Source organism: Apis florea, unplaced genomic scaffold, assembly GCF_048593485.1.
Source record: "Apis florea isolate Af1SG1 unplaced genomic scaffold, ASM4859348v1 contig_3193_pilon, whole genome shotgun sequence".
NCBI lineage: Eukaryota > Metazoa > Arthropoda > Insecta > Hymenoptera > Apidae > Apis > Apis florea.
Window position 1 is genome coordinate 1,071,600 of NW_028256721.1, and position 14,877 is coordinate 1,086,476.

The following is a 14,877-nucleotide window of genomic DNA, read 5'->3' on the forward strand; positions in this document are numbered from 1 at the left end:
GAGACGCGTTCCTTCGCCACCATTGTGCGCGCCACCCAATACCTTGAGGATATTTCAAAGTTTAATAGAGTTATACCCGACCAAGCATCGAGGAAGCAGTGTATTCGCGCGAGCGTAGACAGCTACATGCACGATTCATACGAGTCGAGAGGGAAACGGGGCAAAGGGTTTCAGAGCGCAGCAACGAGATTCTGTTTTCCTTTTTTCGCCGCGTATATTTATATAATGGATTTACCTCGTTCCGAGATTGGATCGGTACACGACGGCTGCGCCGATTGTCGGAAATCCGTGTCTCGATCCTCCCCGCCATCCTTTCGCTCTCTTTGTGCGATTGAGCGTCGCCGTCGTGGTTGCAGATGTTCGTGGGAACGGAGAACGCGTTTGAAAAAGAAAAAAAAGGAAAAAAGAGACAAGAGTAGGGTTGCATTATCGAGGCCACGCTGCGTGCAACATCTTCTATCATCGAGGATCCATCGAATAAAGAGAATTTTCGGATAGAATTCATTCCCACCTGCGAATTCTTCGGCTAATCGTAAAATAACATCTTCTGCGAGTAATATTGTGCAACGAAAACAGTTTGTCTTCCTTCTCAACACATTTTTCTGAAACACTCATCGAGAAAATAAATTTCCAGCCGAATCTGGACTCGAAATCGATGTCCGAAATCGACAGCGTTAATCCACCGCTGTCATAAAGATAGGCTGTGTATCTCGGTGCACAAACAGCATTGAAATTCTGCACCCGATTTCCCCGTAACGTTTTCCATGTAAACAGGGAGCCTGGCCCCAAATATCTTCTGGGAACCGCGATCGTTTATGCATTATTCGATTCGTGGCCGCCCATTTATCCCATTTTCCTTCTTCCAGCGCGACGCGCGTTAACACCAGCGATCGGCTAACTAGATTCGCATATCTCAAAATGCAGTGGCCGCAGTGCGTTGTAATTCGATGTGATTAACAGCACCGCGTGTTCGTAACTGTATGAACAAGTTGGCAATATTACCCACCTGGCCGTTTTACCGTTTCAACCCCCTCCCTCCCTTCGCTGTCGGGATATTGCGCTGGTCCGCGCATTCGGAAATTTAATAAACGGTCGAATCTTCCATTTAACGCCACATATTCCTTTTTCTCCCGGCTACGATTCGCGAAACTTCTCGAGAATAAGTTTTTAAGAAGAGATTCGATTTTTATATCGATCGCGAGAAAAAATATTTCGAGGAAAAGAAATGCGTAGCGAAATTTCGCTATTTCGTTTCGCTCGAAGGGATAAAAATTTCCATTCAACAAAAAAAAATCGACATCTCCAGATATCTTATCACTCGGTTAAAATCCGAGGCCGATAATATCGAGTTAATTCGAGGATTCCCTTCTCTCAAGTTTAACTTATCTTGGCAATTTCGACGATCCAACATTGATTCACCTCGAGCGGAGAACAAGGGAAAGTTTGCCGGTAGACTGGATAATTGGCCGTGAAAAGCGCGGAGGCTAAGATCGATTATTAAACACGGAAGAGGGTGGTGAACGGAAAGGAAAACCCTTTCCCGATAGCTTTGATGTTTTCACAGGTGAGGGAGGGTGAGCTACTTAAGCATCGGCTCCTCGTGAATCGGCGCCTCGTGTAGCCCACGTGCGCCGCCTCCAACCATCCCCGTGAAAAGTTAATTTTGTTTGGCTTCCCCCGCTTTTCCAGATATTACCAGACGTTCGTTAAGCTTCTCCGTCCTTCCTTCTCTCCTTGTCTCTCCACCGTCTCTAATTAATTAAAAAACTTGGAAAGTCGATCGACGAGGGTGAAAATTGAACGGTTAACGCTTCCGCTTCCGCCAACAGGAGGAGGGTCCCCCCTTTGTTGAATCGTATCGGGGTTGTAAATTTTATTTTATTCTTCCTAATTTCATCGGGACGAAGAAGGGGGGCAAAGGACAGCTGGTCCAATTGGCGAGAGACACGGTTGTATCGGGATCATCGATTGATCTCGATGGAAAAATCGAGAGGGAACGATTCGGACAGGATTCGTTGCACAGTTACGAATGCATGAGCGCGGAAGGCCAGGTCGGCTTAAGCGAGCCACATGTTCCGGAATACCTCGTTCACGACCGACACGTGTGGAAACAGCCTTTCTGGCCACTTCGCACACGGATGGAAACGAACGAGACTGGACATGTCTCACTCAGCAGAAAATCCTTATTACAGATTTCTTATTTTTAATTCGATAAATAAACGACACAGTTCCGTTCAAAAGACAGAGTATTCGTACAATTTCGTTGATCTTCTCGTAAAAAAATTTCCAAGCTTAGAGCACGAATCGAACGAAAGAAAGAAAGATTCTGAAATAATCCTCTCGCAATAAATCCCTCCGATAAACTTTTTCAAGGAATATAGGAAGCCATAACGTAGCATTAATTTACGTTCATATATATATATACACATATATATATATATATATATATATATATATATATATATATATACAATTCAAACGAAGTCTGACTGCGGAAGAACAATATATCTCCTGGCCCTGGCCAAAACCGTGACCTCAAGAGGGTATCCCGCTCCTCCACGGTCGATCCGCAAACTATTCGCGAGACGAAACCGCGGCCTGCTCGTATCAAATCCAACAAATCCTCCGGCACGTCGCTAGTTGGAGAGTCGCCAGTTAATATACTCCCGGCCGAGGCACGATAAATTACGAGCGAGGACAAAAAGTGTCCGCGCGTGCAAGCATTCCGTATTCATCCGACCGAGGGGAGGAAGCTTTTCGCTAACAAAGCTGGTGGCAAAGCTGGTCTATCTGGAATTGCCGATGGCAACTGCCCTTAGAGGCGATTAACCACCTTTATTAATAGCCCGTGCATCCCTCGGGTATTGCTCTCTTCTTCCGACTGAGGAACGATTCGTCTTTTCGACCACTTTGCCTCCGGATTCGTAAATGCGACTCGTCCTATGTAAATCGGTAGAATATTTGTCGCCTATGTTCGACCGGCTGCCGCCTCAAATAGGAGCAGAACGAAACCGGCGCGGTTTTCGAAAAGTTTCTTCTTCAAGGGGATGAGGGATGTGAGGAGTATTTAAAGCCCTCGAGTAGCGGAAGCCGACTTTACGGAAGTCTCGCGGGTCGTGTTTAAAAAAATATCGCTAGGATGGACGATTTTTAGTTGGACGGAAAGCCAGGCCTACTTGTTTCGTGGAAACATTGTTTCTCGAAATTCGGTTTCACATTCCCTTCGACTGCGATCATCTCGTTTCTAACGTTCGATTATTTGGCGACAGTTTTTCACGACGAGAAACATTTCATAACCGAGGGACGTACTCGGCTCCGGTTTTCGTCGGGCGTGTCATCGATCAAACGTCAATCGATTTTAATCGCGGCCAACCCGTCGAATTTTATCCGCGGCATAGTTCAATTTCACGGCCGCCCGATCGCGCCCAGCTTATTCGGCCCACGCGCGCTTAATCTACCGTGACTGCAGCGAAATATCATCTCTGTTATAAAATTTGATTCGTTTCGCTCGCCGCGTTAACGTCCAATGTCTCCAGTGACGAAAGTCCATCCCTTATGCACGATTCTTCAACGTGAGCGTGAAAGCTTGACTACGTTACTTAGATTAAACGTGTCTTTATACGCGATTTGATGAATTTTCGTAGCGAAATGAAGGAATAAGAAAAGGAGGAGAGGACTCACCATACGCGGGAAACGTTGAAACGTTCGTGGAGTATCTTTGGATCCCCGATTCTGGAAGCTGAAACAGGCACAAAAATAGTATATGAAAACGAGGATTAAGATCTGTTCTATTAAATTCAAATTAATCTTATCCTTGAACACATTGATTGACTCTGCTCGAAAATTTCGTACAAATTCGTCGAATAATTTGGAAATTCTCTAAGAATTTTGAACATTCGAAAATTTCAATTTTACAAACATCGTTCGACGATATTCGATATTACGATCATTTCGATAATTTTACACCTGTAAATCGGCCGATCGTTGCTCGCTTACGTTGCTGTTTACGCAGCAATTGCACTGTCCATTTCGAGAGCGGGTAGCATGCGCTCAAGTACGCGCACGATTATGTTTATTAGCGTGCTTTGCATACGTGTCGGCCGACTAATGTCACCCCCTCCTCCCCCTAATTCCCCGGACACCGCGTGATCCGCGTCGCTGTTCCCGCGATAACGTTCGCCCGTTAATCGTCCGTCCGCGGATTTATTCGATGTATACTTAACGCGAGTTTTCGCAAGGGATCGTATACGAGAAATTGTTGTTCAAGTTTCCGCGTTACGGGCTTCTGCTTTTAACAGGATTCATACACCAAGCGTTATACCGAGCGTAGTATTTTATAGTTTCTCCTCGTTCGTCCTTCCCTTCCTAGACTTTCTTGTTTAAAGTCGAGAAAAGAAAAAAAATTCTCCTTTTTTTTTTTTCGCTCAACGAGCGAAAATATAACTCGAACCATTCGGGTTGTACAAAGATCAATTTATTTACGATGTTGCAAGCCGAGTAAAATGCATACGAGTTTCGATTCTCCTTTTCTTTCCGAGAATGAAAACACTCGACCAATTTTTTGACCCACGTTGTAACTTCGTCAACGAGGGTCAACGATACGCCGGCCGGCGTGTCAACGAATTTATGATCGTCCTCGTAAATCCCCCCCGGGTCGGGGGGAGGGCCTGCCTCTCCAGTTATTTACATAAACGACGAAAATTTATCTGTTTCAGTTTATTTCGGCGCAATATCCGTTTTCGAAAACGCGCGGGCGACGTTTCAGGAATCGGCAAACACTGTGCACGAGAGGGGAAGGGGAGGAGGAGGAGGAGTAGGAGTGAAAAATGGGCGAGAGAGAAAGAGAGAGAGAGAGAGGACGCGGGTTCGTTTCGGTTTACAATTCAATTCGCCGCGCCGCGAAACCTGATAAAACGTTTCTACGTTTATTACGGTCAATTTTATATGTGTGTTTATCCGCGACACATTCGATTCGCGCGTCATCGGCCTACCTCGCGTCCCTCCATTATTCATAAGTTTCATCCGCTTCTCGGATTTCTCGCATTTCCCTCCTCCAAATCCCGACCGCTATCTAACGAACCGCGTAAAAAAAGAAAAGAAAAAAATCTCGAACCTCTCCAAAGAAGAAACGACGGTTTTCCTCTTTTTTTTTTTACTTTTTACGAGCGTCTACTCGTTTCGGGCATCCTCGTGTCCTCCCTCGAAGATTTTACGAGGGCGCCACACACTCGCGAGCCGGATGTTTGCGTTCCGCCGCTTTACGACCGGTTTACACGAATGGGATCTACATGCATACGCACCGGTGCATCTTTTCGCGCATTTTCGACACTGCCCGGTTGTTCGACACACCGTGTCCTCCTCCTCCTCGCTGGAAATACCGTTGTATCCACCGCGTTGAATTGTTAACAACACCCGCGAGGAACAACCGCGCCACCCACCCCGTGGATGGTTTCCACGCGAAATCGAGCGAGCGAGATGTACGGTGAAGGGGAAGAAGGCAAACGGGACGGGGAGAAAAAAATTCGAGTTAATTAGAATACCTCCCGTGGAAATTAATAGTCCCGTGTCTGCAGCTTAGTTAGCAGCTCGATGAACGAGACAAGATTCGGTTGAAATATCGTCTCGGGTGTAACGAGACGAATATCGTTCTTCCAGTTTCGGAGACTTAACTGGCCTTACTTCTCTCTTTTTCTCTTTCGGTGCTGTGATATCTCCGAAAATAGAAAAAAAAAAAAAATGGGAAAAAATCTGAAGGGGAGGAGCGGAGGGAGGGGAAAAAAAAAAGGAACGAAAAAGCGCTTTTCACAACTGAAACGTCCGGATTCAATATTTCAGACGTCTTTCTAGGGCTTAAAAAACAAAACAGCTCCCAGCGAAAAGTGAGTCGGAACGAAAAAGCATCGGTTTGGACGAGCGAGCGCTTTGGAGAGATCGTTAAACGACCCATTACACGTGCTTCACGTGCGATCGCGTTGTAAACGTTATTGAAAATCTCTGGGTCGAGTGGTGGCGCGATCGAGTGCGAGCACGCCGGCCATCGATCGACCCTTGTTTCCATCCCCTCCCCTCCGCCTAATGCTCCACTTTTATGGACTTCCGTGGTCTTTATCCTCCACTACGTCGAGGATGCTAGCTTTGATGTCTTTACGAGGCTGTACGAAATAAACGAAACGAGAACGTATGGAGATGGATCTTACGGCCGCGATCCCCTTCATTATTTATTCGTCCTCGCGATTTTTATCCATCTTCCTCCCGCGTTGATATTCATTCTCTGAAGGGAGAGAAGGGAATGAGAGAGTGGAAATAGCTCATTCGCGATAGGTTCATCAATTCTCACCTCTTTCGAGACTTCTCCTTTAATTATTTATTAATTTCAAGCGTATCGATGGAATTGCTATTTATTTTAGTTCGTGGCGCTAAATTCGAAAAATTTACTTATTTATTTATTTGTTTACGGTGTAATCTCGGGATACGTTTATGATAATTTATAAAATGATAAATAAATAAATTGGCGATAAGTTGATAAATTGTATATCGTGGATTTTAGAATTATTTTTTTTTTTTTTTCACATCGAAATGAAATAATTCCACGGATATTTTATTCCTTGTTATTTTTGTTATACATATATCAGGCGGTATGAGACAGGGCGGGTAATATAATCGGACACGAGATGATTTTATACGGGGGAGGGGAGTGGGAAAACGTCGAAAAAGATTAGAATAACATTTTTTCATTTGAGGCTTCGTTTTCGAGTTGAAATTGAGTTTGAAAACTTGTCGAATACGATAGAATTTGGCCAATTTCCGGACCGGATATGGATTATTGGTAGAAGATTATTCCACGCGTGGAAAATAAAAAGCGTAGAATAACATTTTTTTTTTTTTCCACCGCCTTTTTCCCCGAAATCAGAATATTTCTCACAAACTACTCCGATCTAATCTCCTGTATAATCTCATCGAACGAGCGAGTCTGCAACTCGCAAACTTATTACCAAAAATAAACACCGTCAAAGTTTATCACAACATATAAACACGGATAATCCTCGCGTGCCACGATTCTCCCGATTCGTATTTACATTTCGACGCAACACCGGACCAAATTACGCAAGAATACGTAACCCACTTCATCGAAATGGGAAAATAAAATCTTCCACGGTTGTGCCAATCTTTCCGTTTCTTAGCGAAAGAACTCGGATCGTTGGACGAGGAAGCAGAGTGACGAAATATCGTCACCACCACCCCCGCAACGACTCGTGTCGGAAACCATTTCGTTGATAAACGATAAAACCTCTCGACTATTCCCTAAGTACGGCCATAACGGGGACCATCGAAAATGAAAATCTCTCGGCCACGGTTCAACCTCTCGAGAATACGATCGGGCGATAAACGAACTTAACGAGACCGGTAAGACGGATAAAAGAGGATCGACCTCGAATCGCGCGAGCCGATCCATCGTGAACGCAACGACCCAACCAACCAAAAGATATCTTCTTCCTTTTCTTTTTTTTTTTATTATCATCGTCAACCGCCACGCCTTTTTCCCCCTCCCTTTCCAAGAAGCGAAGTACGCAATGATCTCGAAGCGGAGATACAACTCGCAAGACGAATAGCTAGCCAACGGATTTTTTGAATTTCCCCCGGGAGAGGAATGGCGATACGTGGGCGATCCAGGATTCTGGGCAATCGAGGGATCGCTCGATTGACCGCGAGTCGAGGTGGATAGCGTAAAAGGGGGCAATGATATGGCGGTAATAAAGTAAAAAAAGGAGAGCGAAGAGAGTCCCTTCTTTTATTTACACGGGTTGTAAAATACTGGGCCGCGACACTGTTTCGCAGAGGGACACCCTCGGGGATGAACGTAATTTAATGGACGTGGCGAAAGTGTTTCTTTCTTTCGAGAGAGAGAGAGAAATCCCTATTTCGGGGGAGGAAATTGGCATTAAGACCGAGGAGTCGAGCGTTTTAACCCGCGGAAAATTGTAACATTTCCCGAGCTAAGGGGGATTCGAGGATTCGATTCCGCCTTAAGAACCCGTTTCGTTTCGATGGAATTTTTTTTCTGCCGCTGAAGAATAACTTGCCGAACAATTTCACCCGTTTTTTAAATAAATAACGGATATTTCTCGTTATTCGACGATTGATTAATCTCCCGGTTCGTAGTTTACGATTAATTTCTCGACGATACACTGCTATAGTGTACAAAGTTCATTGAAATTTTATCTATAATTTTATTATTGAACGTTGCTTTTGTTTATCTTCGATACGCGATCTTCAGTTGTTTTGAAAACAGACATTCGCGTATAATTAAAATATATCCATTCAGGTAAATCCGCATATTTTTTATTTATTGTTCATAACCAGCCAACATATAAAAATCATCTTATTGCTCGTCAAGAATCACAAGCAAACGCGAAACCTATTCTCGAATATTACAACGACCGGTCGTAGCGGCTAAGAAGAAGAGAGAGGCGAACCCGTTTCGGATATGCGGCTGTTTCTATTTCCAGAAAGGAAATACAAAAGGGAGCAACGTTACGGAGGGGAGGAAAAAGCGCGCCTCGTCGTGGCAAAAATAACCAAGCGACGAAACAATAACTCGAGTCGGTTTCGCAAAACTGAGAACAACCGTTAAGAAAACATTTATCGTGCGCCAATTTGGGAGGCGCGTGCGAAACGCGAGATGAAACCGGTTCGATCGCGATCCATCGGTATCGTTTCCACGACTTGGAACGGGATGCCGTGGACGGAATTCGGAAGAAACGAGCCTCGAGTTTGTCTCGAGTTCCCCAACGATTATGGGTGGCTCGAATTCGCTTCTCGCCGTGATCCGCATCATCCCGTGCCGCTCGCGTATTCCGCCCGCGTATACTCGACGCACTCGACGCGCACCTTCAGGTATTCCAAACCTCCTCGAGGAGAGGCGTGATCGTCGAGAAATGTCTACGCGTTACGCAACGAGAGAGAATCGAGCGAGCAGAGAAATATTTGTTTCTCGAGCTTAATCCGAATGCCAAGTTTCTCGACGCGCTAATTACTCGAGATGCTCGGGGAAAAATTATTCTTGGGAAGAAACGATACGATGGGGAAACAAGGAGGGTTGGGGGGTAATCTCTGGTGAGCCGTTCTTTCGAGAGAGAGAAAGAGAGAGAGAGAGAGGAGAGCGAATTTCCGATCACGTGTGGTGCACGTGAATCGAAAAAACGTCTTGGACGAGGTAAATAAATTTAAGACTCGCGTGTTTTCCAACGTCAGCCGGTCCTTCCCCTCCCTTCGACTCGATTCTTTTATTGCCCTCCGAGTCGGGTTTATGAGAGCCCCGCTGCTGCTGCTTTCCCCGGATCGAACACGCTCTTTTTACGTCGGCCAGAGGCCGCGATTCCTCTCGGTGAATGCAAAGTGCTCGGCCCCCTACATACCCGCCCTCCATTTTCCTCGAAATATAAAAATATTCCCGATAAAAAAAAAATAGAGAACCGAGAGAGATCGATCGATTCTCTCGATGGAGTGGATAAAAAAATCCGCGGATATAATATCGCGAACCTGTAATTGTTTCAATTCTCACCTCGCGATGACTGACAGAGCTGCTCGACTAATCAACGTTTCGATATCGCGGATCTAGCAATCTAGACCACCGCTGTTTTCGAAGCGAAACGTCACCAAGATATCGATCCAATCGAAGCTCTGAGCAAGCGGACGCCAATTTCTTATCTATTATTCGGATACATCTGTATCCAAAATTTTCGACGACAATAAAAAAAAAAAAAAGAAAGAAAAAACTCTATATTTAGGATATGAACTAGTTCACGGAGAAATTTGTCGAAACCCTTCTTCCCTTAAAAACGATTTTAGATAAGATACTTTTCGCGAATACGGTCCCCAATAAACTTTCGAAATATCCTGCAAATTCGAAGTAGATGGAAATTGGAGAATTGCTCGATGAAAAGTGGTGAACAATCGAGAGATGCTTCATATCACCCTTGACCCTTTCCGGAAAATTAGCAGGGATTGCATCGAGCGCTACTCGATGATTGAAAAAAAGTTAACGAGGGGAGGAGAGCTGGAATTAAAAAAGCAGCAGTATATTTTTCAAGAGAATGGGAACGAGCGCGCCACTTGGCCGCGATATGGTGATCGGATGGGAGAAGCGCGATCCGCGTCGCCGATAACCGAGTCACGAGCGGGCGTAAATCCAGAAACGAGACGGGTAACAGAGTATTATTATTCTATGCCTGTCGATCGACTATACACCGCTGTCGCTGAAAGCCCTCGTCTATCCTCGACATTTGCCACGAAAAATCGTGGCCGCTGTAACACCAGCGGAAAGGGAAAACCGATCACCGCGAGAGCTGATCCGATTCTCATCGCGTATCGCGAATTCAATCGAGTTGCTGTCCTTAATTATTTCGCAGCACACGTGAAGCGCGATACGTGAAATCACGCGTCTCGCCTTGCATTCCTTTTTTTTTTTTTTTACGATGCTGTTAAAATGCTTCTTATTAATTATCTTTACGATCGGAAATCTCTTCGAATCCGAGTGACTGTTTCCAGATGATCGGTCGATAAATGAGATCGAAATAAATTAAGCGACGATTTCAAACTAGTACCTCTTCAACTTCTTCTATAAATCCAGCTTAAACACCGATTCAACGAGACAATCAGCTAAGAATTAAAGTTTCGTCGCTTTAACTCCACGAACGAAAATTCGCCGTCAGCCCTCTTTGAAAGGGGGGTTGAAAACAGGCCGGGAATATCCGTGGAACGAGTGTCGAAGGCAAGGTACGCGAGGTCCACGGGCGGAAACGGGGGTCCACAGCTTACGGGGTAATTATTTTTTCAACTGGACGGAAGAGGCGAGGGTGCTCTCGCTCTCTCTCTCCAAAGGAACAAGGGTGAAAACAGAAGAGGGAGGGGGAAAGGTTGAACGTACTCTCGCGTCTCCTTCCTCTGTAAATACGCCGCCTCTCGTCCAGTCCAGGCGACGCGTGTGCACGTGTGCGCGACGTTATATACGTGCCCGATCCACGGTGGACGCTCTTGCACGCAGCTGGTTCCAAGCGGTGAAAGCAAAAGAGTACATGAAAGAAACGTTAATTACTGCATTACTGGCTAGCCAACCGTAAAATGTACTACAGCTCGCGGCGTCGTTCTAGCACTAGTGCGCCCGTAACAGCGAGGGTAAATGCGAAACAAAGTCCCCGGCCACCGGAGATGCGTCCGAATAATACGCTCCAGCTGCCCCGGCGAGGAATTAAGGATAAACGAATTACGCATAGACCGTCGAACGTGCCTACCCACCGCACGGCAAATTGCACCGGTGTTTGCCCTTACCTATCACCACCTCTCGCTCCCTCCTCTGCCCTATGCTCGATCGAGGTAGCAGCCTCCGTCGTTTCTTTGCGCCACGTCTTTTTCGACCGAGCCTCGTTTAAATGGATTTTTAACGTGTATTTAAATAGTAGTTGCGTTACAATATAAGGAAGAAAGGAGAGATATCATTTCATTCAGTTGTAATTGTAAAGGACGCACGTTTTTCTTCTGAATGTAACAAATTTACAAATATCGTTTGAGAGGGTAAAGTTTAAGCTCGATGCTCGTTTCTTTTCTTTCCGGTTAATTAATAGAAAAGAACCGATCTTCCTCCCTCGCCGGGGGAAGAAACGGGGTTTATTATTATTCTTCGTTGTTGCGCGCCCAATAACTCTTATTCGACCGCATGGAATAAAAGAGGGCGCCGCGGCGGCCTCTCTCGCTCAAGGTTCATTTCGGTTAACGTTAAGGCGAAACGCGTCCGCGTAAAACGCGCGGTACACACTGCGTTCCGACAATAAAGCCAGCCTTAATAACTTTTTTGTTTGCCAAATGGCGCGAGAGAGTGGACGATGATTTCATCCACGGTCCTCGAATTTTCTTCTTTTTCTCTTCTCTCTTTCTTTTCAAGGGGAGGGGAGGGAAAAAAAGAAGAACGGGGAGGGGCAGAGGGTAATTTGAGTCTCGATGTTTGACCAATTCTCGAACAACGGGCAAAGTAATAACGCGGGGAAGACTGACCCCTCCCCCCTCCCCTTCCCGTGGATGCCTGGGGTGGTTCGCGAGGGAAGAAAGAAAGAAAGAAAAGAAGGAGAAAAAGAGGTAAGGGCAGACTATAAAGCGATATTAAATTGATACAGTGACTTATTTTTATTTGCCGGGGAAAAACTTCGCCGCCGAATTAATTCAAATCTATGGCCCCGTCCTGTGCGTATTATAAAAGTTCCTCTGCGAGCAAACTCAAACCCCGCTGCTGCACACCCTTCTCTCTCTCTCCCTCCCCTTTTCACGGCGTCCCCTTTCGTGTCCTCCTTCTCTCTCCTCTCCCTGTGTGTACGTACGCGTACACAGGCTTAAGCTTATAAAATCGCAGTTTTTTCCCCCCTTTTTTCTTCTTCTTCTTTTTCGTATTCGCACTTGTATACGTGACTGTAACTCGAACGAGGCGCGGATACGCGGCGATGGAACATGGGGTTAAGCATGTTCAAGGATTCACCGCCCCCGGGACATGTTTTGCACGCATCAGAACGCAGCTTTTTCATAACCACGTGCCACCGGATAAAGCACGGAAGGAGGGGGGAGGATATCCTCGTTCTACCTCACCACCGCGTTTGATTTATTTACCTGGAGAACCGTGCTCCCGGCTATTCCTCTTCGGGGAATACCGAAGGGATAACCGAGTTATCCCGAGTCGATCGTTTAATAAATAAAAGCGCGTCGATTCGATCCACGTGAAAAGTGAAACTTGAAGAGAGGGGAGGGAAGAACTTTCGTCGAAGGATATTTTCTTGGTCCGCGACCGAGACGAAGCGGAAACGGATGTAAGAAGATACGGAGGCCGAATACCGAAATAAGAAAGAAAGAAAGAAAGAAAGAAAGAAAGAGAGAAAAAAAAGGAAAGTAAGGAGACGACCCTCGTTGGAAATACAATCACGAAGAGTGGTAGCTACGAGGGTAGTAGTAGCTGCACGATTTACACGATCGAGGAAGATGTATTAACGAAGATAAGTAGGGGTACCCTACTGCCTTCCACTGACTTCCGGCCGCGTAATTTCCCCGATGACGACAGGGAGGGGGAGGGGGGGGGCATATGCGTCGTCACGCGTCAATCCATCCTGAGATTCGTCCAAGAATTTCTATTACGTAGAAACACGTAATGCGGATGCGGGAAACGACAACATGATGGACAACTATGAATGCGACTGTCGATCGATCACGGATTTCGAGGATCAAAGTAGCGACAACTTTCTCATTCAAATTAGACGTATCGATCGGTTATATTTATACGAGTTAAACGGCAAGAAGGCCAAACCGATTTCAAGCCTCTCGGTCGGGAGGACTCGAGTTGAAAGGGCTATTCAGATGAAATTGAATAAGCCTCGAATAAGCCGATTGCTATTTCTATTGAAATAGTGTGCCTTACATCGGAATACCCCGACGAAGTACAAAACAAATATTAACACTGATCTATACGATTCTATATATATATATACACGTATATCGATGAATAAGAAACGCGAAGTTGAGAGTGGCAGGGCTTTTCATAATCGACCTTGGAACGAGCGTACCCTGTTTGAGGAGGAGAGGTGCGCGGGTTTCGAGAGACGTGGCAGACTGCGAGCTCGCGAAAACACCTTTCGACCCCCCTTGAAAAATCATTAACGCGGCATATGTAACTAGAGGGGGTCGCGACATCTTTCGGTATTCGTGTCTCGGCTCCTTGGAGGACACTCGGCGCCTTTGTAAGCTCCGGCGACGGCCGAGGCATATTGCGGATGCTGTCGAGTATTTATGGTACTTGGGGCATTATTTGTGCGTGGAGGGGTCCGTTATAGGGACGTCGAGTGCATCGCTAATATTGGCACACACTGGCGGCGCTTGGCTGAGCACAATTGGAGCGTTGTGTAAGTACAGACTGCAGCCTCATCAATTACGCGTTCAATTAGCAGAACCCCCTGGCGGAAGTTGGGCGAAGAGAGAGAGAGAAGAAAGGAGGGAGAGTTCAAAATCCGTGCCCCTTAGAATGGTAAACCGTTAAACATTCCGATTGATTACATTTGGAATCTCTCTCTCTCTCTCTCTCACACACACACAGTTTCTATTCCCCTTTACATTTTTCTTTCGCGATTCGCCAGATTTGGAAGGCGAGCCGACTTAACCGGCCCCTCTCGATCGCCGGCTCGAGCCGGCGAAATGAGAAAAATGGAGCACGCTCGACGATGCGAGGCAAGAAGTGGTAATAACCACCGAGGAGGAGAGAAAGAGGAAGAAAAATATTGGGTTGCCGGGAGATTAAGCTCTTCTAAACTCATAAAGCATCATGCTTCTCTCTGCCCTACCTCCACGCGCTAAATTTATTATTCTTCCTTCGTGCTCGATTCGAGGGAAAGCCGAGGGACGCGCCTCCTCCACGAGACGATTGTTAACGGAATGGAAAAGAGAGGATCGAACGGAGAGTTTATCCAACCGAGTTGCTCAACGCTGGCTTATAAACCAAAAGCTAAACCCCTTCCCAATGCTAATCCTCCCCAACCAGGGAGGATCGTGAGCGCATCAATTACGAGAACGGTCGCGAACCGGTGCTCATTAACGTTCCACCCCGAAATGGAACCCGACCACTTCCCCCGCGCTATTTTCGGAAAACCGCGTATCCGGCATATACACCGTAATCCGAGAATATTAACCGGGGCCCATTGGTAACAATATCCACGGAGTCGCTGCGGTGACTAACTGATCAAACATAGGTCAGGGTTTCCAAGAGATGGGAGGGAGAGCGGGTCCTTTTTCCGCCTCTAATATCGGTCGGTATATAACGTCCACGTCCACGCACACAGGAAAAAAAATCTCCTC

At 46.1% G+C, this 14,877-nt stretch overlaps 1 protein-coding gene across 6 annotated transcripts in view; it reads right to left on the bottom strand.

Annotated features, from left to right (window-relative positions):
- The window catches only part of LOC100869899 (zinc finger C4H2 domain-containing protein), a 244,152-nt gene that overhangs the window by 201,699 nt on the left and 27,576 nt on the right, over positions 1 to 14,877 (bottom strand). For all 6 annotated transcript variants that reach the window (XM_086910618.1, XM_086910614.1, XM_086910617.1 and 3 more), the window contains exon 3: positions 3,682 to 3,739. The gene's annotated coding sequence lies outside the window, so the exon portion shown is untranslated. The remainder of the gene's footprint in view (positions 1 to 3,681; positions 3,740 to 14,877) is intronic.